This window comes from Neomonachus schauinslandi, chromosome 5, assembly GCF_002201575.2.
Source record: "Neomonachus schauinslandi chromosome 5, ASM220157v2, whole genome shotgun sequence".
NCBI classification, from domain to species: Eukaryota; Metazoa; Chordata; class Mammalia; order Carnivora; family Phocidae; genus Neomonachus; species Neomonachus schauinslandi.
The window spans coordinates 53519869-53542457 of record NC_058407.1 but is presented as its reverse complement, the minus strand read 5'-3'; positions in this window follow the sequence as shown (position 1 = coordinate 53542457).

Sequence of the window (22589 nt, the reverse complement as noted above, 5' to 3'; positions counted from 1 at the left end):
AGTTAATAGTATTGTGCCAATGTCAGTTTCTTGGTTTTATAAGATTTTGTCATTGGAGGACAGTGGGAGAAAGGGCACACAGACATTCTCCACTCTTTTTTGTAACTTCTTGTGAATTTTAAACTATTTTAGAAGATTATTTTTAAAAAATTTGAAAGCTGAGTTATAACCGTATCTGATATTTTCATTAACATTTCCATATATAATGAATTTCAAAGGATAAGCAGTATATTTAGCAATTTGTATAATAAAAAGAATTTTGCATATTGCTAGCAAACATCAGTTGTGCTCATAGTCAAGATGTGGGCAAATAGCACAAGTGTAAATGTATCTCTTTCAGTTGTTTCCTAGGAAAGAAGCAAATCAAGTTTGGAACCTTGTGTAAATGGCAAGAGTTGCCGTGGATTTTTATTAAAAGTTAGATTGAAAAATTTATGTCAGCTTCCCCATGAATTCAGAGGCTTTTCTGGATAGTAACTGAAGTACTTTTAAAATAAAACACTAGAAAACAGATTCTCCAAATGTAACTCATGAAAGAGAGTCTATTTTGTATCCCAATTTTATTTACTTTTTCTGAATAGTCACAACATTAATCTACTAGGGATAATCTAGTTAGTATATTTGAAATTCCATTTATTTTTTTCTATTGATATGCTTGTGTTACACTTGTATATAATACAGAATTTCCAGTGTTGTTTTAAAGGACTCAGTTAAAAAAAATGAGAAGCATGATCTACAATTTCAGACAAACCTAGGACAAATTCATAATTTCCAAAATAATAGTTTTCTACTTTGTTCCAAAGAAATTAAATGCTGTTATAATGCAAAAATTCCAGGATAACTGTTATTTTTTTCTTTCTGAATTCATACATAATCTCGAACTATTGCAAAATCCACTCAGAGCCATCTAATTAGTTTTATGTATAATTAACAGGGAGGGAAGAAGTCATTTCATCCCATGGACTTGTGGGGCAGTACACTTTGGTTCAGTGTCCAAGGTATACTTCACAAATTTAATTTTTAACAAATTTTACACTTTTAATTTTTCTGCCCGGAAGACATTCTGGGTAATGTACTAGTCTTTGAAATTTGTTACCAACTAACAGGCCAAAACTCTCCAAGGTATGTCAGCCTCCATCCTGGAAACCAACATAGACTTAATTGACCATGTCAGTGAGTTTTAAAAATAGGAAAGATGGTCACACCTTTTCTAACATGATGGAACTTCTAATAGGACAATTTCTGAAGTACCTTCCTATTAGGCTAAGATGAGTAAACAAAGAAGTCTCTCCAGTTACATCTCTTCAACTATACATTTACACAATATTATTACAGATTGGCTATGCATTTTCAATTCTTCTCTACCTTCACATAACAAATGAAATAAAATAAATGTAGTATAAAATTATACATTCTGCAATAACTTAGAAAAAAAGTACATACATGTTTAAGGCCTTTAAATATTTGTAAGACTTTCCTGTAGAACTGAAGAACAAAAATGTTAAAATGACTACAAAACTGTGGACAGAAACTGACCTAAGAAATTGTTTGAATGGGACAACTATAAGCAAATATTTATAAATTCAAGACCAAGGAAAATGAACAATTCTATTAACGGACTGAACAAACAAATACATAAGCATTCAAACAGTCATTGGGAGCGAGCAAGGGACAGTCTATTAAAATGAAAGAAAGGACAGTTAAAAAAATTACTAGAAGAAATCTTAAGTGAATAACTCTCAAGCTAAGAAATCAGAAATCCACATGCATCCCTGTCGATTTTTTGAAACTGAAGGCTTCCTACATACTTGACTGCTCACTGCTGATTTCTGTGAAGGGAAAAAGTAAGTAAATGTAAACATGAAAGAAAAAGCCCACTTGAAAAAAAACAAAAACAAAAACCAGGGGGAACGTACCCTTAGAAGTACAAAATAGCATATAATGAAAATGGAAATTCAGTTCTAACTATTACCTATTTAACTGATAGAGAGCTGCAGTAGTATGTTAGCCTTGGGGAAACATGTCAGCTTGTCTATACATTCTTATATGATTGATGTAGTCAGATAACTATTACTTGCCAACAATAATTATTATCAATGGATATATATTTCCATTCCTTTAACAAAAGCAACTTTAAGACGTTAAAACATGTAGGCTTTCAGAGCTCCGAGAATAGGATACAAATAAAATTGTCTCAGTCTACACCATGCCAGAGAAGTTCGCAAAGGAAATGTCAGTAAAGGTGGGTGCAGTCCCACCAGCCAATGAACACAGGACCGGACCCAGGAACATATCCATGGCAGAAGGCCGGTGCACTTGGCAGACTTTCAGAAACAAGAAAAGCAGTCCCATTTGAGGCCAAGAACCCGAAAGGTGAGTGTCTCTGACATCACCTGGAAACACCAACTCTTCAGACGGCAACTTCAAATTCTCTTAGCAAGTGCAATATTACAAGTTGAACACAGTTCAAATCTGACAAAATCTTCATGACACAGAAGTTCATGTCTGACTTTTTAAAAGTCTTGGTTTCAAGAAGAGGCTGATGACGAGCCATGAAATCCCTTGGACATAAGACTCTGCAGCGCCTCCTGTGAGCGATATAAAAATCTCCCTTCAAGATCACCTCAGGAATTAAGTTTCTGTGCATATGTTCAATGTAATCAGGCTTGAGGATGACTTGATTTATCCTTGGTTAATGGGTCACCTACAAAGGAAGAAGAAAACAATAATTTTATAACAAGGCTATGATCTTCAAGCTCCAAACACAATTTAGTATTAGAAATTAATAACTCAAAATGGTGGTATTTGCTATATCAAATAAATTGTTGAATTTTAAAGGACTACCATATTCACATTTTGCCACCTATAAAAATACACCAGTTGTTTTTTTTTTTTTTCTCTTTATACTTTCACAGGATTTTTAGAGCCACCTGAACAACTATCCAAATGACTGCAGCTCTGACCAGGAAGATCTTAACTGGTGACACTACCCGTCTCAAATCCAAAGAATGATTCTGGAATCTTTGTTCTTGGTACAGGCTTGGAAGATAGAAGCCGCAGATCATAAACACTTTATGCCAGGCCTCAGTAAAGAAAGACCTTTGTTCACAGGAACACAATCAGACCACATCTTCAAGAAAGTCCTTGGGCATTGGCTCCATAAAGTCCATTCTTGAAATAGTTTAAAACTTGAGTGCTTATTTGACTCAATTAGGTTTCAGAAAAATTAACTATTCATGAGGAGAAAAGAAATACCTGGGGAGAAAAACAATGATTGCACGATATTTTACCAAGTTTTAAGAGTGTCCAAAAATTCTCAAAAAATTGACCAGTATTATTAATGCTATTATAAATATTATTAAGGGAGATCCCCACTGGCTTTTCACACCTACTTAAGTCCAAAGAATGTGTACAGGAAAAAATAATAAACATCTAGAATACTTGATACCTATATATCTCTCTCTATATATGCATACATGTAGATGATAGATGGATATAGAGAAAGACACAGATTTCTGCTGTCTCAGTGAATTCCTAGTTATACTCTAATACCAAGGTACTTAGAGTTGCATAACTATTCTTTTCAAGCAATGGTTATAACAAAAAGTGAATTCTTGAAATTTGGTGTGGATACTTTGGTTTTATTCCATTATATAATTACTCATCCCTTCATAAAATATTTATGGAAAGGCTGTTTTTTGTTTGTTTTGTTGTTTTTTGATCAACTCTGAAAAAGAGAAACGTTAAGCAAAATAACCTAGCTCTGGCTCTACCACCTCTGGTCTCAAGTTACACTACAAAAGGAAGCTATACATTCAAAAACAAGTATTTTCTGTGTGGAGGCAGCCATCTTATTTATGTCTCTTTGGTCAGCTATCCTGCCCAAGAAGGAGCCTCTGCTTGTATATTTAAAGCTTCTTACTCCCATGCACAGAGGAACTATGGGAGGAATTGAACTGGGGATAGAAGGACACAAATACAGAAAGGGCCTGCTCACCTCCAGAGATGCTGGGAGCAAGGGCTCTCTTAGGTAGGGCAGCAATCTCACTTTCAATTTGTCTTCCACTTAGTGGTCATTTTATAGAAGTTCTGTGAATGGCTCCCTGTTTGAGTGTGAGTGTACTTTACCGTGGAAAGTAAATATGAATGTTTCTACACACATTATGTCACAGGTGGTCAATGGAGGTAGCTGATCATTGTGAAAAATACAAACTCTTTATGATAAACTTTTTTATAAATACTGATTTAACACAATCTTTGATGGCCATTGCCTGAGCAAGATCCACTTGCCTTTTCTGGAGATTCTCCTCTTAGTAGCATGATAAGGGACTGTATTTCCAAAACTAGTGCGAGGAAAAAAGAGGAATTGAGAGAGACTGAGAGAGAACAAATGGGTGCGCCTCAGCAGGGATTCAGCATAGGCAACTGGAAGGACATGATGCCGTGACCGCACAAGAGTGAGTGGCCTGCCCTGTGTCATTTCAAGCCCTGGTTCTTAGTAATTTGTGTGGGTATGGTAGATGCATTCTTCTATCTTCATTCCAAGCTAAGTATGTCATCCTGCTAGTTTATATAAAGCTGGGGAGTGATTCTTTCAACTCTATGTTAAAGCTTTGTTTTTACATAATTTTAAAAATAGACACTCAGATTTACAGTACAATACCAAAGGTTTATGGACGTAGAACAAATTTTTCGTCCATCTCAGTAAACATAACATGTATACACATAAACACATATATACAATGCACATTCTAAGAAATCATAAATCTACATTTTTATTCTATCAGCTAAAATAATTGCTAGAAAATAAAAATGTAAACATGACTAAAAGAATTGTCTAAGTAAGCATAGATCAAAACATGATTAAAATGACTTTTTTCCTCCAGTTTTACACAATATTCCTAGTTTATTAATCCTAAAAATATGCTAGCACATTTTATGAGATGAAGATAGGGCCTAAGTGGACTATTTGTTTTAGATTTCATTTTTTGTAAATTACTCTGATCAAGTAATTGTTGTTTGGTGTGTGGAGTTCAAGGTACAGTCAGGGTGGTAGTACTCGCAGGCACAGTGGATGCATCATGCCACCTCTCGGACCCTCAGTTTTCCAGTATGTAGAAAGGGGATAATCCTGTTAACCTCACAGGGTTGCAGTGAGGATCAAATATAATAATGCTTATGAAAACATATATTCTGAAGTAGTATAATAAAAGTTCAGAGTTTTTTGTAATGCACAAATCTTTAACAAGAGAACCACTAAAAGTACAATGAGAGGTTCAGACTACCAGACACTTAAGTCAAATTAGAGGAACTCTTAAGGAATCCAAACAAAGGTTAAGTAATTACTTGTCCTTTTCAAGGTAGTACAGATATGAACATGTGTGAGCATGCCTCAGCACCTTCCTTGACAACCTCCAGATTTGTACCAAATGAAATGGCAAAACCAAAGATTTAAAAACATTAAGGATGATTTTGAATGTAGGTACATTATCACCAATTTTAATCACCTAATACACAAGACACAGTAATATTTAAAATGAAATTGCCTAAAATATAACACAAAAAAACAACCCTTTGATAATTTACATGCTTATTAAACAAGTCCAAGTTATTCAAGTCAGAATTCTGGCATGCTAGTTGGAAAACAAGTGCCATTTGACCCTTTCCTGATATGCAAGCGTTGTTTAAGCAATATTAATACAATCTAACATTTAAAAACGTTGCTCTTATTTTAATTTTTTAATACACCACATTAAGCATTGCCTTATTTTTAGAACTTAAATATAGCTCTCTCTCTCTCACTCCAGCCATATCTTTTGGAAGAGGCCAAGTAGTAAAAAGTGGTAGCTTGTAAAGAGGATTTTCAGCAAGTTTTCAGTAACTAGAAGCAGGACGTTGCAATAAAACCATCTTTACAGGGTAGGAAATATCATTTGCTACCATGAACGTACTGTATTTTGGTTCTGAGGGCAGTAGATATAAAATACCGCATGAGGGAGAGAAATGGTCCTACCATCATTACACTTGTGCCTTGAGCTTCGTATGTTTTAATCACCACCTCAGTGAATTTACCTTTCCAAAGGCAGTGTTTCACACAGCTGTTCCTTTTTATGTACATCTTATTTGTGTGTGCTGCACACCAGCCAATTCAGCAAGTAAAAATACTTGACCACTGAATACATGCAAAAGGTAATGATAATAATTAGTAGTAGTAGTAGTAATAGTAATGGCAGCTTTTCTAGTCACAAGCACAAAGCTATCTCGGTAGTGACCCACCAGGATGGAGCTAACCTGCTAACATTAAACAAAAAGCACTAATTCTTTAAGAATTATCCCCTTTTTAAAAAACCCATCCCATTTATTTCTCTCAGTCTAACAAATGTATTATAGGATTCTGATTATCTCAAAAATTTGTGCTAAAATCACATCCTTTAAGTCTGTTCGCCAATTTAATCAGAGAAAACAAAACCAGGTCATGGCATACATGATGTTAGTTAAATATGAAATTAAGTCAGCTATTTTATACTGTTTTTATTTTATGTTTTGAACATTATGCAGTATCCTCTGCCTATCTTCTAGTGAAGATAAATTAGAAAGGCTAAAAAGGAAATTCAAGAATCTATCCTGTCCCCAAGTGTAAAAGATGATTTTATAAAGTTCTTAAAATAATCCTATTCATGGAGCCTGTAATTCCTTTCCCCACTCAAGGCCTGCCGCCTGAGTTATCAGTGGGAGGCAACACACTATGATGAGAGGTATGACAGTGCAGCCTGGGTTCAGATCTCTTCCTTAGCATTTTCTCACACTGTGGGGCTGAATAAGTTATTTGAACTCCCTGAGCCTCGTCTTCCCCAAGGATAATATGAGAATGGTATTACCAGACCCCATGCATTTGCTATTGTGGTTAAATCACATAATCCTTCCAAAGTGTCCAGGTAAATGCTTTTTTTTTTTTTAAGATTTTATTTATTTGACAGAGCGACAGAACACAAGCAGAGGGAGCAGCAGAGGGAGAGGGAGAAGCAGGCTCCCCGCTGAGCAGGGAACCCGACGTGGGGCTCGATCCCAGGACCCTGAGATCATGACCTGAGCAGAAGGCAGATGCTTAACCATCTGAGCCACCCAGGGGCCCTGGTAAAAAATAACTGGTGGTAGCAGTAGTAATTCCCAAACATGACACAAAAGGCGATACATAGGATAATTACTGGAGGGGGCATTACTGCTGCTTTCTCTGTAAGTATTGATTTAATTTTCAGTGTCTTATAGAAACTGACCTTGCAGTTACTCATTTCGTATTCTTAATAGTCATAAAGTCATATCAAGAGGGAAGCGCCACTGTTTGGGCCTACTTTGGGAGTGAGACACTTTTCAGATGAGGTGATATGGAGTAGTGGTTACAAAGAGTGTACCTGAAGCCAGGCTTCCTAGGTTCAGTGCTCAGTTCTGCTGATAACTCAGTGTGTGACCTTGAGTAAAACAGGGATAATATTAGTACCTACATCGTAGGGTTGTATGAGCTGAGGAGCAAACAAGCTAATAGGTCAAGTGCTTAGAACAGTGCCAGGCATGTAATAAACACTATGTAAATGGTAATTATTATTATATATTATATATAAACACACATACACTTCTAGCCCTCTGAATGCACTGAATTCCTAGTTTTTGCCCTTGATTATTTCTGATCATTCATTACTAGTGTTTATAGACACATAATCCATTCTTTTTCATTCTTTTTTTGTCTTTTTAATGGACCAGCTGCCATCAGACTTTGCGTACAGAATATTTAGGAAATTAGCACTATATTTTAGCCATCTAGCCTTAAAAAATAAATGTGGTAAAATTATGCCAAAACAAAATGCAGATTTGTAAATTTTCTTATTACTGATGATTCCTCTGATATTGTTCTACTCTGAGTTCTAACCCATACTCCAGATTTTTTTAAATCCCAGTTGTTCAGTTTGCCAGTCTACACAAAGTTGTGAAATCCTGCCAAATTTCCACAGCATCGATGTGAATCTTATCATTTTAGCTTAATTCAAAAAAATAATCTTTTCTCCAGTGTGGTCGTTAAAATCTTGTTATGAGAAACTATTGAACAGTATTTACATTCCTGTGAATATAAAATGGGTCATATACACACAATAATAGAAAGACAATGCATTATGAACATTACAAGTCAATTTCATAAAAACATGTTGAATTTACAGTAAATACCCAAGTTATTAGAGAAACATTTATTTTTGACTGATGAACAATATTTAAACAGTTGGAAGGCAAGGAATAAATATGTGGCAATATTTCCAAAAGGAGGTGGTAGGTTTAAATGCAGTGCATGTTCAATCTTTATAATACAGCTACTTCATGACATCACAACAGGCAGCAAGTCAAACTAACATTCTGATAAGTAAATTTAACTTATTTGATAAAAGGAAAAGGAAAACTAGAAAATCTTGATAATCCTAAAAGCTGATTTGAATGAACTTTCCCTTGCTTGGAATATAATTGCTGCTTCGCTGCAGATGTATTTTTTTAATGTAGCTCTTACAAGTACATGAATTAAGCTCTTGCCTTAGTTTTTGTGTACTGAAGGTGCAATTAAAACATCTTTACTCTGCAGTAGCAGGTTTTCTCATTTAAACTAGAGAAAAGCTGCCATCGAGCTGGTCATAATTGTACGTGAATGCACTCGTCCTGTCTTAAAGCACCTTATATAATGAGGTATTACAAAATGAAAGAACCTGTCGGTCTAGAATAATCCTTCAAGAGTAAGCTGACCAGACAGCATTTACGTATAGATGAAACACTGTAAGGCAATGACATATGAATCATCTTCATAAATCTACCCACCTATATAAAAAAACTAAGGCTGTATTTTATTTTCTTGGCAATGGAGGTGATTCCTATAGCCATGAAAACTGTTGGATTTTCATGCCACAGTTTAATTTTCCTTCCTTAAGAATGTCCAGTGCTGGCTTGGCCTGAACATTTATTTTAACATTTGAGGCACCAAAAGCCAGCTGCATAATACTTCTGCTAGGGTGAGCATTTCTACTAAATGACCTTGTTATCTGTCTTATAAATTCTCTAAAAATTTAACAGCCTTGGGTGATTGGAAGGATAGTCCTTTCAAACAACAGAGAGCATTGCCCTAGCTAACTGGTGTAACACAGTGTGTGGAAGCAGAAAATGTCATATAATCTAACTACACTGCTGGAGAGAACCAAAACACCAAGCGTAATGGAAGAGGGGTGGCCTTATCCTGATGAGTTTTATACTACTGTTACTACCTGCTAGTCTGAGCACATTGGACAAGTCACTTAAAAATCTCTGAATTTCCAGGGTTTCTACCGGCTGAGTGAGTCTGTTGGACCCAGTGAACTTCTCATTCCCTTCTATCCCCAAACTACTCTGACATTTTTAAGAAGCACTAATTCCAAATGGGATAAAACTTTATCCAGATTACCTAAATTCAGTGGTGGTATAACCACTGGGTAGACTTCATTTTTCTAAGAAGCCTACTCATTATATTAGAATGCAAAACTAGTAAGCTTTTATCACAAACACAACATCTGTCAATGGCTTGCAGCTTCCTATGCTGTGCAAATGAAGATCTTGACTGGAAATGAATCTTTTGAACAGATGGACTTGCACTATTTCTTGGAACTTTGAAAGCTGTAAGGGGCGCCTGCCATGAACTCTTCTATGTGACTCATGAAAGCAGATGACTGTTTGCTTTGCCATTTATGCACATTCATCTACTCACAAGCAGATCAACTGATTCTGTCTGGATGACATTCACTGCTAGCGCACACACAAAAAAACATTCCCTGATTTCTCTTTGGGTAGTTAGTAAATTCCTTTGGGACATTAAGGAAATGTAAGACTTTCCTTCTCCTGGCCCCTGTTCACACCTTGTGTTTATTCCAGGTGGAAAATGACCCCCAAAATTAAGATCATTCTGAAAGAAACAGATAATGGGATCCAGTTATATTTCACTTAAAAACATTGAAAAGTTCTTAAAAGGGGAAAACAATTATATTTGAATACTTGGAGGTAATCTGAGTAGACTTAAAAAAATATTATTTCATATACCAGCATAGTTCACACATTTTTAGAGACAGTTGAGATTTTGAACTCAATTGGAAGGTACTTTACCTGCCAAATTTGATATTAGGTTCATTTTTCTAGACTCCCCTCTAATTTATAAAGGTGTAATTTGAATTGATAGTTTTTATCCACTTTCTGACTTAAAGCCTTACTTGAGAAGTTTAAATTTATCTGCTCAAGTATGGCACTTCTCAAGAACTTCAGCCTCACTGCATATGAGGGCTAGCAGAAATAAGCAGTATGAATTGTACTCAAAAGGTGAAGTTAAGATAAGTGGAGTTGGGGAGAAGGGCTGAAACATGGAAGAAATTCTTCTTAGTAGCCTGGAGATTACTAAGAGCAACATTTTCTCTGAACTTCCAGGATAGGTTGAGTTACAAATACGAATGGCTCTTAGTTACAACCTTTCCTTGAGATACCTGTCTGAATAAAGAATATGTTGCTGTCACTTGGAGAAGAACTTGGTGGAACTTGTTGTACCAAGCTAGTATCATGCCTGAAGTAACACATACGCCCTCCTCCCCTCCCTATCCTTTTCAGTAATATTACATTTAGAGATGATCCTTCCATCTATGGTAGATCTTTGGAAAAAAATTCATCTTCTGTAAGTTGCAAAACTAGAATGTATTTTCTGAAAAACAGTGTTATATAGTGCATGATGTTTAATATACTGGGTGCTTTGCTTTTTCCTTTCTATTTCTCAGTTATATAGTTCCCTGGGTTGTTTTTGTTTTTTGGTTTTACAATACCAGTCACAATTCTGTAGCTTCAAATTCCTAAAGTTGGTCAAAATGTGAATCTTTAGCTATTTCTCATTGTTTAGATGCTAGTTTGACATAGCTGAATCAATTATAGGGCAATGTAAATATATGAAGATTGGACCATTAGATAAGAACACAACCTTCACTTGGTTTATGGAGATTCAGTGAAAGCCTGATGGCTCAGTACTTTTCATGCTAATTTCCACATTAATAGGCAGGTTGAACACTGACAGAGGTCCACTAATACACCCAATTTTGTATTATCCATTTCCTATTCTTGGAAAAACAGTATCAACTGCAGGGCCATTGTAGGTGACATTATTAGGTTCACCTCTTTGTGGCAGTTTTAATTTGTGGTTCTCATTAGTTCAAAGAGTGATGCCCCCTTAGTTCTATAAAAGATAGTTCAGTGCCTTTCTTTACTGACCACTGAGACAGTTCTTTGCCTTCTGATCCCTAAAGCTGTGTACCAAGTTCATCTTTCCCTCTGAAATCAGGAGCACCTGGAATGCTAATGGTAACTATAAGAAAGAGTAGGTTACAGTTAGTCCTGTAACACAATGTACACACCTGCTGCTCTGGGAGAAATAAACCAAGACGAGAGCTCATTTCGGGAGATGTTTTGAATCTTTACTCCTCAACGAAACTTCTGTCCCTTCCTTAGAATCCGACCAACACTAGGATTCGCCACACTAGTGCTCCAACGTGGAGCCACAATTTTTTTGAGTGTGGAAAAATCAAAAATTGTCATCAGGCACAGCAGAAACCTTCTCTTTCTACTTCTCCATTCGAACTTGAAGAGTTTTACACGTTTGCCTAAGGAATAAACACACGTCAGGTACTCCACTGTTCAACAGATGATTACAAGAAGCAAACCTGGGAGAAAGGGAACATTTCAACAAACATAAAGGGACAGAGAGACAATAACTTCCTTTATGTCCATAAAAGTCACAATGGAGATAGGATTGCATCTCTCCTTGGAGGATTATAAACTCTTAGAACATTTTTTTCTTTAATTTCAGAAAAACACATACTCATAAATGGGACCTAAAATAAAAAGCTATTGCAAGAAATTGATACAAAAGTCATAAGAATTTCTTGTTAATACTTTGGGAAGCATTCTGCACAAACTTAATAAAAAAGTTCATTAAAATCAAGGGAGAAAGAATATAGAAATCTATACACAACCATTTTGACATAAAAGGTTAAAAGAATTATACAAATAGTATTATGTAGTAATATTCAGGTACAATTCAAATATTTAATATTTGCTACCTTAACCATTCATAGGCTTTCCTGGACATCCATGTCTACAGTAATTTGTGATTTTGCTCCAGCATGAACCTGAATCATACACTTACACATACATTTAATGCTGGTAAATGGGGCCAAGTCATTTAACCAATGTATAGTATAGGTCTAGCCACCCACAAGCCAGCTTTGTTAGTCTCTGCTCATCAACTATGTAATCCTCATTAACAGCCTGAATGAGATCCATGACATTTTTCAGTTGTAATTTATGACATTTTCTAGATTGAGATTTTCAAAGCTTTTCTTTATCATCTCTTTTCCAAAGTACTCCAGAGATATAAAACAAATACTGTTTGATTTTCAAATATTTGAATAATTTACTATTTGAGAGCATAACATGAATAACAATAATAAATAATAAAATCATATGAAGGAGTGGCTAGTAATTTCGAATTAGACAATGGAAGGTTTTGGTAATATGAATCAAAGTAAAACATTTCCTACATAAATTTGAGAGCTGAGGATAGTTAAAACCAATAACAGAAAAAAATTAATCATGTTATAATATAAAGTATTTCTCAAGTTTGAAAAAACAGATTGAGTCTTTGAGTAGTAAGAACCAATCCCCTGTCCCCGTCATGCCTAGATCTCTCCCTACCTCACTGGAAAATGTAAGACTAAAATAGGGCCTGAGAAAGAATGAAGCTTTTGAGTTCCGGTCACCATGATCACTTGATTTTATCCACACAGGTCAGAGCCAGTGCAGTCCTACAGTAGGTCGGTGTCATGACTTGCCAAAGACACATGTGACAAAGGATGAAGCTGCAGAAAATTTAGAGGAGCTTCATATCAACATACCCACCTTCCTCTCTCCACCTTCCCAACCTCTTCAGAGAGACACAGGCTCAACTCTAGTCATAACTAATACTCATAGGACTTGATATGCCCATTCATAGCTCCTTATCTGTATATATATTTTAGCTTTGCCTGAAATACTTTTCTTTCAAGTCTCAGAAGAAATGTTACCACTTCATAATTCATAAACCTTTGTGATTCATCCAGTCAGCCCTCTGTCCATACATCTAAGACATATCTCATCATATTTTGATTATTTATTAATCTCCTTGTTTCTCGCACTAAACTATGATGTATTAGAAAAAAGATGTTAGCATACATTTTGCTTCGTCCTTGCTAAGCAGCTTTCCAGGCACATATGTGATGCCTAGTATTTATTAAATTGCAAAACTGAAATGATGGGTGGGTGGGCGGATAGATAAAAGGACAAATGAAGGAATGAATATAAGAGGAAAGTGATAGTAATTTCACAAGAAGGAAACCTAGAGCTACTATTTGGATTCTCTGTGAATAGCTAAGGGAACGATTAAGTAACCCAAAAGGTCAGTTCCTCCATTCTATTTTTTTAGAATTATTCCCATGATTCTCTGGTTTCAGAATTTGAAATTATAGATATGTATGGGTCCTGACATCAGTTTCACATTCGCAGCTTGGATATTTAAATTTATTCTCATTTGGAAAAGGTCTGATATTTAAAACAAAATTAATTCATGAAAATAATAATGCAAGAAGATAATATCAATGTGTGATGCTTTAATTGGTATTAGACTAACCACTTGGGATGTGGAATATGTCCAAATAGATACATCAAGGTTGATTCTGGCATACTCATTAGAGTTAACATTTCAGTTAGAAATTATCCTGATTTTTTTTAATGCACTTCTCTCTTGAGGAATTTCCATACTGCTGCTTAACACTGTCAGGAAAATTTTCTCATGAAATATTCCGTGGTGACAATTATCCTACACCTAAGTATTACATGCTCACTTGACATCAGGTGTGGTGGTATAAATGAAATACCATCAAATTTCTTATAATAGAACAAAGTAAATAAATACCACAATGATGGATTCACCCCCAAAATAATACTGTGCATACCATCTCTCTCTCTTATACACTGATTATATGCTCTATATTTAGTTCAGGATCCCTGACCCCTCCCTCCATTTTTTTCCAAATACAGAGGCTAGTATTTTAAGGCAGAGAGAAGTTAATTTTTGCTTAGCAAAATGCAGCAGACTCCATTTTCTGGTCTAGACTAGAATGCCAAAGACAGCTGATCCTTCTCCTCAGGGAAACCTGGAACCCTCCTCACGCTTTCTTTTGCCTCCAACTCTCAGATCATAATTGCTGGTATCAATAGACAACTTAGGGCACATTTGTTTTCTCTTGTAATCCTCAGAGTTATTCTTCAAGACTATCCCCATTTACTACTTACAGATCTTAGGCCTTTTTATTAATTACTATTATCTTCAACTTACAGTTGAAGAAACTGAAGTTCAGATAAATTAAGTGAAACTTCTGGAAGATGTATCTAAGGAGCAAGTGATAGCCTGGGGACTGAGATCCTCATTCTGGGGCTTCAAACCTAGTGAAATAGGTCCTGCATGTCTGGTTCTTCCATTCATTCACTTGACCAATACTGATTGAGCACATACTCAGTAGCAGACACTGTCCTAGGTGTGAAAAAAATCACTACGCCATGAACCGACAATCTAGAGAGGCAGACAAACAACAGACACAATAATTAAAATTTTCAAATATGTTAGGCCATGCCAGGAGAAAAGTAGAGTCAAGAGGAAGAGAGGGATTTTTGTGGTAGTTAGCTTAGACAGGGAAGATTTGCTGAGAAATGAGACCAGTAAAAGCCTACAGCAGTGAGGGTCAGTCAAGCTAATGGTTGGGGGAAGAGCATTTCAAACAGAGGGAACATGTGTAAATGACCTGAGACAAGAAAGGAGGGTGGTGTGGTGTCAATGGAGTACACAAGGAGAGAGTAGTAGGAGATGAGGTTGCAGACGTTATTCACTCATCAGTTTCTTTGTTCAACAAATGTTGTTGCTTCTATGTTACCTACTGAGGATGGGGCAAAAGCGGATATGGTCCTTGTTCTCATGTGGGCACACAAAAAAGGAACTAGAAACACACATGCTGCATACCTTCCTCCTTCCAAAAGTCTCATTCCTAGAAGTCAGAACTGGATAGAACCCGAGTGAACACAGGAGACCTCAATGATGACTTTTTTTTTAAGCCCTGTGGAAGCCACTGTTCTTTCTTTTCAGACAGTGAGATTTACAGAGTTTTATAGGAGAGGGGAGTAAGGCAGTCTGTGTGTGTACAGGAAGCAAAAGTTTTTTTCTGGCACATGTTTTCAGCTGACCATTGGCAAAGAATTCCTCAATGCATGACTTAAATTCCCTTATAATCAAGCTAGATTGAGACATCTCCTAGTATAGAAAAACAATCTAGAAAAAGAAGGGCACTCTTCCTTCACTCTGCCCTTCCATTTAGCTTTTCCTTTGAAGGGATGTCTCCTCCCCAAACTCTTCAGCTTATAGGTTGGAGACTAGACTGCCTGGGTTTAATCCCCACTCCATTGCTTATTAGCTATGTAATTTTGGGCAACCTCCTTATTTCTCATGCTCCTGTGGAAAAATACCTCATGTATAAAATGAAGATAATAATAAGTTTATCTCCGGGGGTGGTTGTGAGGATCAAGTAAAGTAATATGTGTTCAGTGCTTATAATACTGCTTGACCACAGTGAAAACTCATTTTTACTAATTCTAATAAAAATGGAAGTAAATGCAAGCACTAATGTAAGCAGAAAGTCACTTATCATGTGGTCTCTTCATGAGGAATTAAACCCTTCATCATTAGGAAATGCTTCTCCTTAGCAATAATTTTTGCCACATTCTTCTTTACTATTAATATCATTATATCAGCTTTCTTTAGGTTAGTGTTTGCATAAATGTATGTTTTCTATTTTCATATTTTCAGTTTTTCTTTATTATAATTTAGATGCGTCCCTGCTAAGCAGCATATATTTGTGTTTTGATCTTTTGATCCAGAGTAACAATCCTTGCACTTATTTGCCTTTTAAGTGGATCATTTAAGCCATTTACATTCAGTATAGTCACTGATAAATTTGCATTAAAATCTACCAAGTACTGGGGGCGCCTGGGTGGCTCAGTTGGTTAAGCGACTGCCTTCGGCTCAGGTCATGATCCCGGAGTCCTGGGATCGAGTCCCACATCGGGCTCCCGGCTCAGCGGGGAGCCTGCTTCTCCCTCTGAACCTCTCCCCTCTCATGCTGTTTCTCTCTCGCTCGCTCTCTCAAGTAAATAAATAAATAAAATCTTAAAAAAAAAAATCTACCAAGTACTTTCTATTTGTTCTACTTGTTCTTGATCTCTTTTGCATCTCCTCTTTTGCCACCTTTTGTACTCCCTCTAACATTGACAATTACCTTCATGGGTCAAGTAACTCCTAAAACTGGACAAATCTCTCTTGATCTTCATCCAACCCAAATCCTGGACCAGAAACTCTTCTCTTTCTTGTTGGCTTCCAATGCCTCCAAGTCTACCATCTTATATTTTGTTAAGCTCTTCAGTCTCCTTTTGGAGAAGGGGAAGGTGGAGTAGTTTGACAATACTACTAAACAACCATTACTAAAAGTGAAAGTCAAGTTTCAGGAGTTCAGTTTTACTGATGAACTTGGTATTGATCATCCACTAAATTAGGTAACATTTGAAATTTACCTTTGGTATTCTACCTGCATAGTACCTCTGCATAACAATCATATTTAGTTTGAGTCTTATTTCCAAACTGACTTGCATCTAATGCTCAAAACATAAGTTGTTACTTATACTTGGGGCTACTGTATTTTTCAGTTTGAGTAATAGTCCTGATTTACACCTATTGTCCTGACTTCCAGTTGGGTTTATCTTGGAAATATGTTCTATTACGGACAATAAATTATATCTTCCTCCATATAGAATAATTATCCTTATTGTGGAAATTTCAATTTTAGTAAACAACTCCTGAATGTTAAAATCTTTTTTTTTAATTTTATTTTATGTTATGAATGTTAAAATCTTAACTCTATGAATGATTCTCTAATACAGGAATTTCAGTCACTGTGATCGGCAAAAAAAAAACCGGAACATTTCTTGAAGCATAAAACATTTCTGAAACCCATTAAAACACATCAAGTTGCTAATAAATTTTTAAGGCTGGCATTGAGAAAGGGTTCCGAGATATAGCTCTGTACTAACTTCTTCAACTTTTCTATCATAAAAATGAGACATTGAGGTTGTAATGTTAAAGACTGACTATAATGTTATCAGTTACTATTGTAATCCAAGGTCATGAACTCAGAATCCAATTAAAGCCATGGCACATATTACTACCTTTGAGATAGAAGATTCATTGTAACAAAGAGGTCAAAATAGGCTTCTTACAAAATCTAGATCTATTTTAAAACACTAATACTCTCTTAAGTGTAGTGTTCATTTGCTGATATATTTTCTTATTTCTATTACATCAAAATGAAAAGTTATAATGGCATTTTCCTGCTTTTGCCTAAAATTGAAAAATGATCATTGTGAATTTCAATTTCCCCTAATTTTTTTCTTCTCTTTACCATGAATAATTAAAAGTTGGCTAAGAGGTAGTGTGTCCTACATATATTGAATGTTCATCTACTGATGATGATAAAGAAAATGATGAATTTAAGATTTTCAGAGAATCAGGCAGGCAGTAATTAATAAGTAATGGTTAAGAGCATGGGTTAAGAGTATCATCCAGCCATGGGCTTATTCTGACTTGGGTATTTATTAAGTGTGTGGCCCTGTTATTCCACTACAAAAAAACCTGTTTCCTTTCCTATACGTGGAGGTGGTCCCTATCTCATCACACTGCTATGCAGGTTAACTGCAATAATGCCTATAATGAGAATACAATAAATGCCAACTCTTAAACACTTACAAACAATACTTTGAAATATTTTCAAAAACAGAGGTTTATATATTTAATATTCTCATTATTCCATTGTTATAAAATATGAACTCTAATTGTATAATAAGGCATTAAGTATGGATGCATTTCTGACTCTCTGATACTATAGTTGTCCTTTCCAAAGCTAAGCATTTCCTGTGCCAAATCTGTTTTATTTTAATGTTATACTAGAGTCAGGATAAGTGATAAAGAGGGTATATTATGCACATAAGGTCTAACACAATTTTTTTCTTTCCTAAGAGCAAAAACTTATATATAACACATTTTGTTTGAAATGTACTGAGGTTAAAAAAAATCACTTAGGTTTTATTTGTTATTCCATAAATAGGAATTATTAGCCTCTGCTAATTGCTGAATATCTATAAACACTTTCAGCATCAGTTTCTACTGGGTGTTTTTGTGATTTAGTAAGAACATTAATATTGTATTAGTAATAGCAAAATAGGTAGGGGCAGCTCAGCATTCAATAAAATAGTCCTTAACTGCCGTGCCAACTACTCCAAGCTAACCTCATCTTAAATTGCCATAGGCAAACAAGTACAAAAAAAAACTTAAAAAAAAAAATAATAACCCACAAACCTAGCACATAAACCCTAGCATAACATTTCTTTCTCTCAAGTGAATGGAACCTTTTAACCATAGAAGGAAGCTTTTTTGTGAGACTGTCTTTGAATTATACCAATGGATGTAGAAATATCAGTTGCGTAAATGACAATAATTGCAATGTTCAGGAAAAAAAAAATTGTCTCCTTCACTTGGTAGCTCTGATAAGTCCTCAAGAGTCCTCGCCATTTTCTGGTGGCTGTAAAGGAGAGTGTTTCTGCTTCTGCAGCATAAACCTGCCTTTACAGTTTTTCACCAGGCACATGTGAAGTAGGTAACTGGAATGGCCCAGATCCTGTTACCATTACAGACACTAGAATCCACATACTCGACTCTGTGGTTCCCTTCTGGCATGATCTTTTTGTAGCTAATCCAAAAGGGAATAGGCGCACAGACCAAACTTTGAAGAATTTGTGCTTTTTAAAGTCCATGTTTAAATGTGAATGGAAGGGAGGGAAAAATAAAACAAGACGTAGTCAGAGAGGGAGACAAACCATAAGAGACTCTTAACTACAGGAAACAAACTGAGGGTTGGTGGAGGGGAGAGGGTGGGGGGATGGGGTAACTGGGTGACGGGCATCAAGGAGGTCATGTGATGGGATGAGCACTGGGTGTTATGTACAACTGATGAATCACTGAACTCTACCTCTGAAACTAATAGTACACTATGTTAATTGAATTTAAATTAAAAAAAAGATAGTTGAAAAAAATGTAAATGGAGGTGGTAAGGGAAGTCTTGAGATATCTCTATGTTAGTGCTTATTTAATAAGACTTACTACTTGGAATAATAATGTTCATGTTTCAGTTTTGAAAAAGTTGGCCCATTTTATGAGCCTATAAACAACTTCCTTGATTAATGTAGTTTACTTAACAAGTACATATAGCCAGCCCTTACCCTTGAACAGGAACTGTTTTAAGTGCTTTACAAATATTAACTCATTTACTCTATATAGGGAACCTATGTGGTGGATATACTATTATCGTGATCTCTCAGATGTGCAAACTGAGGAGCACAGACGTAAAGTAACTTGCCCAAGGCTATCAGCTACTAAGTGACAGAGTCGGGATGTGAACCCAAGTAATCTGTCTCCAGAGACTGGTTTCTTAATCATTACACCATCCTTGAAGACATTCTCAAGAGATCACAGCAGCCATTTCTCATTGAGGCAAATAGGACCCATTGTAAAAATAGACAGACAGCTCCTGGCAATGCATCCATTGTGAGTGATAAAGGCAAAGCTAATACAACTCTTGGAAACATTCTGGAGTCTTAGAGCAATTTTTTTTTTCATGTAAAAGTCATCTTAAATTAAACACAGATTATTATTCCCTTCCCAAGGAACAACATTTTCTTGCTTATATATTACACTAAATCACTAGGCATACTGGCTCTAAGATATGTTTCTGACTACTATGTTTCTTAGCTTTTTGTATGTGGTATGACTAAAGAATGAGGTTATTTTCTTTGGTGTAATAATGGTTTCTCTTGTTGTTGTTCTTAAAAAAATGCATCCTTTATGCATGGATGATTTAGAATGACAGTTTTTTAAATTACTTGCTTGCCTTACCTATCTTCTCAAAAGACTGCCCTCTCTTTCCTAACTAACCTGGTATCTCATAATAAGGGGTATGTAACCTGAGGAGGTAGGTCAGAAAAAATATGTCAAACTTCCACTTATATGGGACAAGACAATGTGCATAAGAAGTGGTACCTGTATTCAGCAGAAAGATTTGTGACTATACCTGTCTTTGGATATCTAGTTCCTAATATAATGACTGGCACTGAATAGATGTTCAATAAAGCTTAGCAAATTCAGATTCAGGTATGATTTTGTTCTATCTCCATCGACAGGTACAACACACAGAGTTAAATAAAACCTCCAAATTTACACATAGAGTGCCAAACTTGCATGCATTAAAAAAAAAATCCCATAGGCATATAAAAAGATTTTTTTATAAAATTTTAATTCTTTTTTCTTACTGAGATATAATTGACATAACATACCAGTTTCAGGTGCACAACATGATTCAATATTTGTATACATTGCAAAATAATTTCAAGGATCTAGTTAACATCCATCACCACATAGTTAGAAAATTTTTTTGCATGGGATGAGAATTTTTAAGATTTACTCTCTTAGCAATTTTCAAATATGCAATACAGTATTGTAAACTGTAGTCACCGTGCTGTACTTAATGTCCAAATGACTTGATTATTTTATAACTGGGAGGTTGTGCTTTTTGAATCCTTCACCCATTTGGCCCACCCCCATCCTCCAACCTCTGGCAATCACCAATCTGTTCTCTGTAAGCTTGGTGTTCTGGGGGTACTTTTGGTTTCTTTTGTTTGGATTCCACCTGTAAGAGATACTCTATGCTATTTGGCTTTCTATGTCTGACTTATTCCACTTAACATAATGCCCTCTCTAGGTCCATCCATGTTGCTGCAGATGGCAAGAATTCCTTCTTTTCTCTGGCTGAAAATATTCCATTGTATATATACATAACACATTGTCTTTTTTTTAAGTTTTTATTTTAATTCCAGTTAACATAATGTTATATTAGTTTCAGGGGTACAATATACTGATTCAACACTTCCATGCATCACCTGGTGCTTGTCACGGCAAGTGCATTCCTTAATCCCCATCACCTATTTCACCCTTCTCCCTACCCACCTCCTCTCTGGTAACCATCAGTTTGTTCTCTAAATATAATTAAGAGTCTGTTTCTTGGTTTGTCTCTCTCTCTCGTTTTTTCCCTTTGCTTATTTTTTTTGTTTCTTAAATTCCATATGAGCTACTATGTTGTTGAGAATTTTTGCATCCATGTTCATCAGGGATATTGGCCTGTAGTTCTCTTTTTTAGTGCTGTCTGGTTTTGGTAGCAGGATAAATGCTGGTGTCATAGAATGAATTTGGAGGTTTTCTTTCCTTTTCTTTTTCTTTTTTTTCTTTTTTTCTTTTTCTTTTTTTTCTTTCTTTCTTTTTTTTTTTTGGAACAGTTTAAGAATAGGTATTAACTCTTCTTTGGATGTTTGGTAGAATTCACCTGTGAAACCATCTGGTCCTGGACATTTGTTTGTTGGGAGATTTTTGATTACTGAGTCAATTTCTTTGCTGGTCATCTGTCTATTCAAATTTTCTACTTCTTCCTGTTTGTTTTTGTATGTTTCTATGAATTTACCCATTTCTTTCAGGTTGTCTGATTTGTTGGCATATAGTTTTCCACAAAATTCTCTTATAATTTCTTGTATTTCTGTGGGTATTTCTGTGGGTATCGGTTGTTATTTCTCCTCTCTCATTTGTGATTTTGAGTCCTTTCTCTTTTTTTCTTGATGAGTCTGGCTAGCAGTTTATCAAATTTATTGATTTTTCTTCCCAAAGAAACAGCTCCTGGTTTTATTGATCTGTTCTATTTTTTCCTTCCTTCTGCTAATTTTAGGTTTTGTTTGTTGTTCTTTTTCTGGTTCCTTTAGGTGTAAGGTTAGGTTGTTTGAGACTTTTCTTCTTGAGGTAGGCCTGTATTGCTATAAACTTCCCTCCTAGAACCAGTTTTGCTGTATCCCAAAGGTTTTGCACCATTATGTTTTCATTTTCATTTCTTCTATATACTGTTTTATTTCTTCTTTTATTTCCTGATTGACCCATTCATTGTTTAGTAGCACATTATTTAACCTCTATGTTATTTGTGGTTTTTCCAAGGTTTTTGTCATGATTGACTTCTAGTTTCACAGCCTCATGGTCAGAAAACATACATGGTATGACTTTGATCTTTTTGAATTTTGAGGCTTATTTGGTGGGCTAATGTGTGATCTACTCTGGAGAATGTTCCATGTGCACTTGAAAAGAATGTATTCTGTTTTAGGATGGAATGTTCTGGATATATCTGTTAATCCATCTGGTCCAGTGTGTCGCTCAAAGCCATGTTTCCTTGTTGATTTTCTGTTTAGATGATCTGTCCAATGATGTAAAGTCCCCTACTATTACTGTGTTC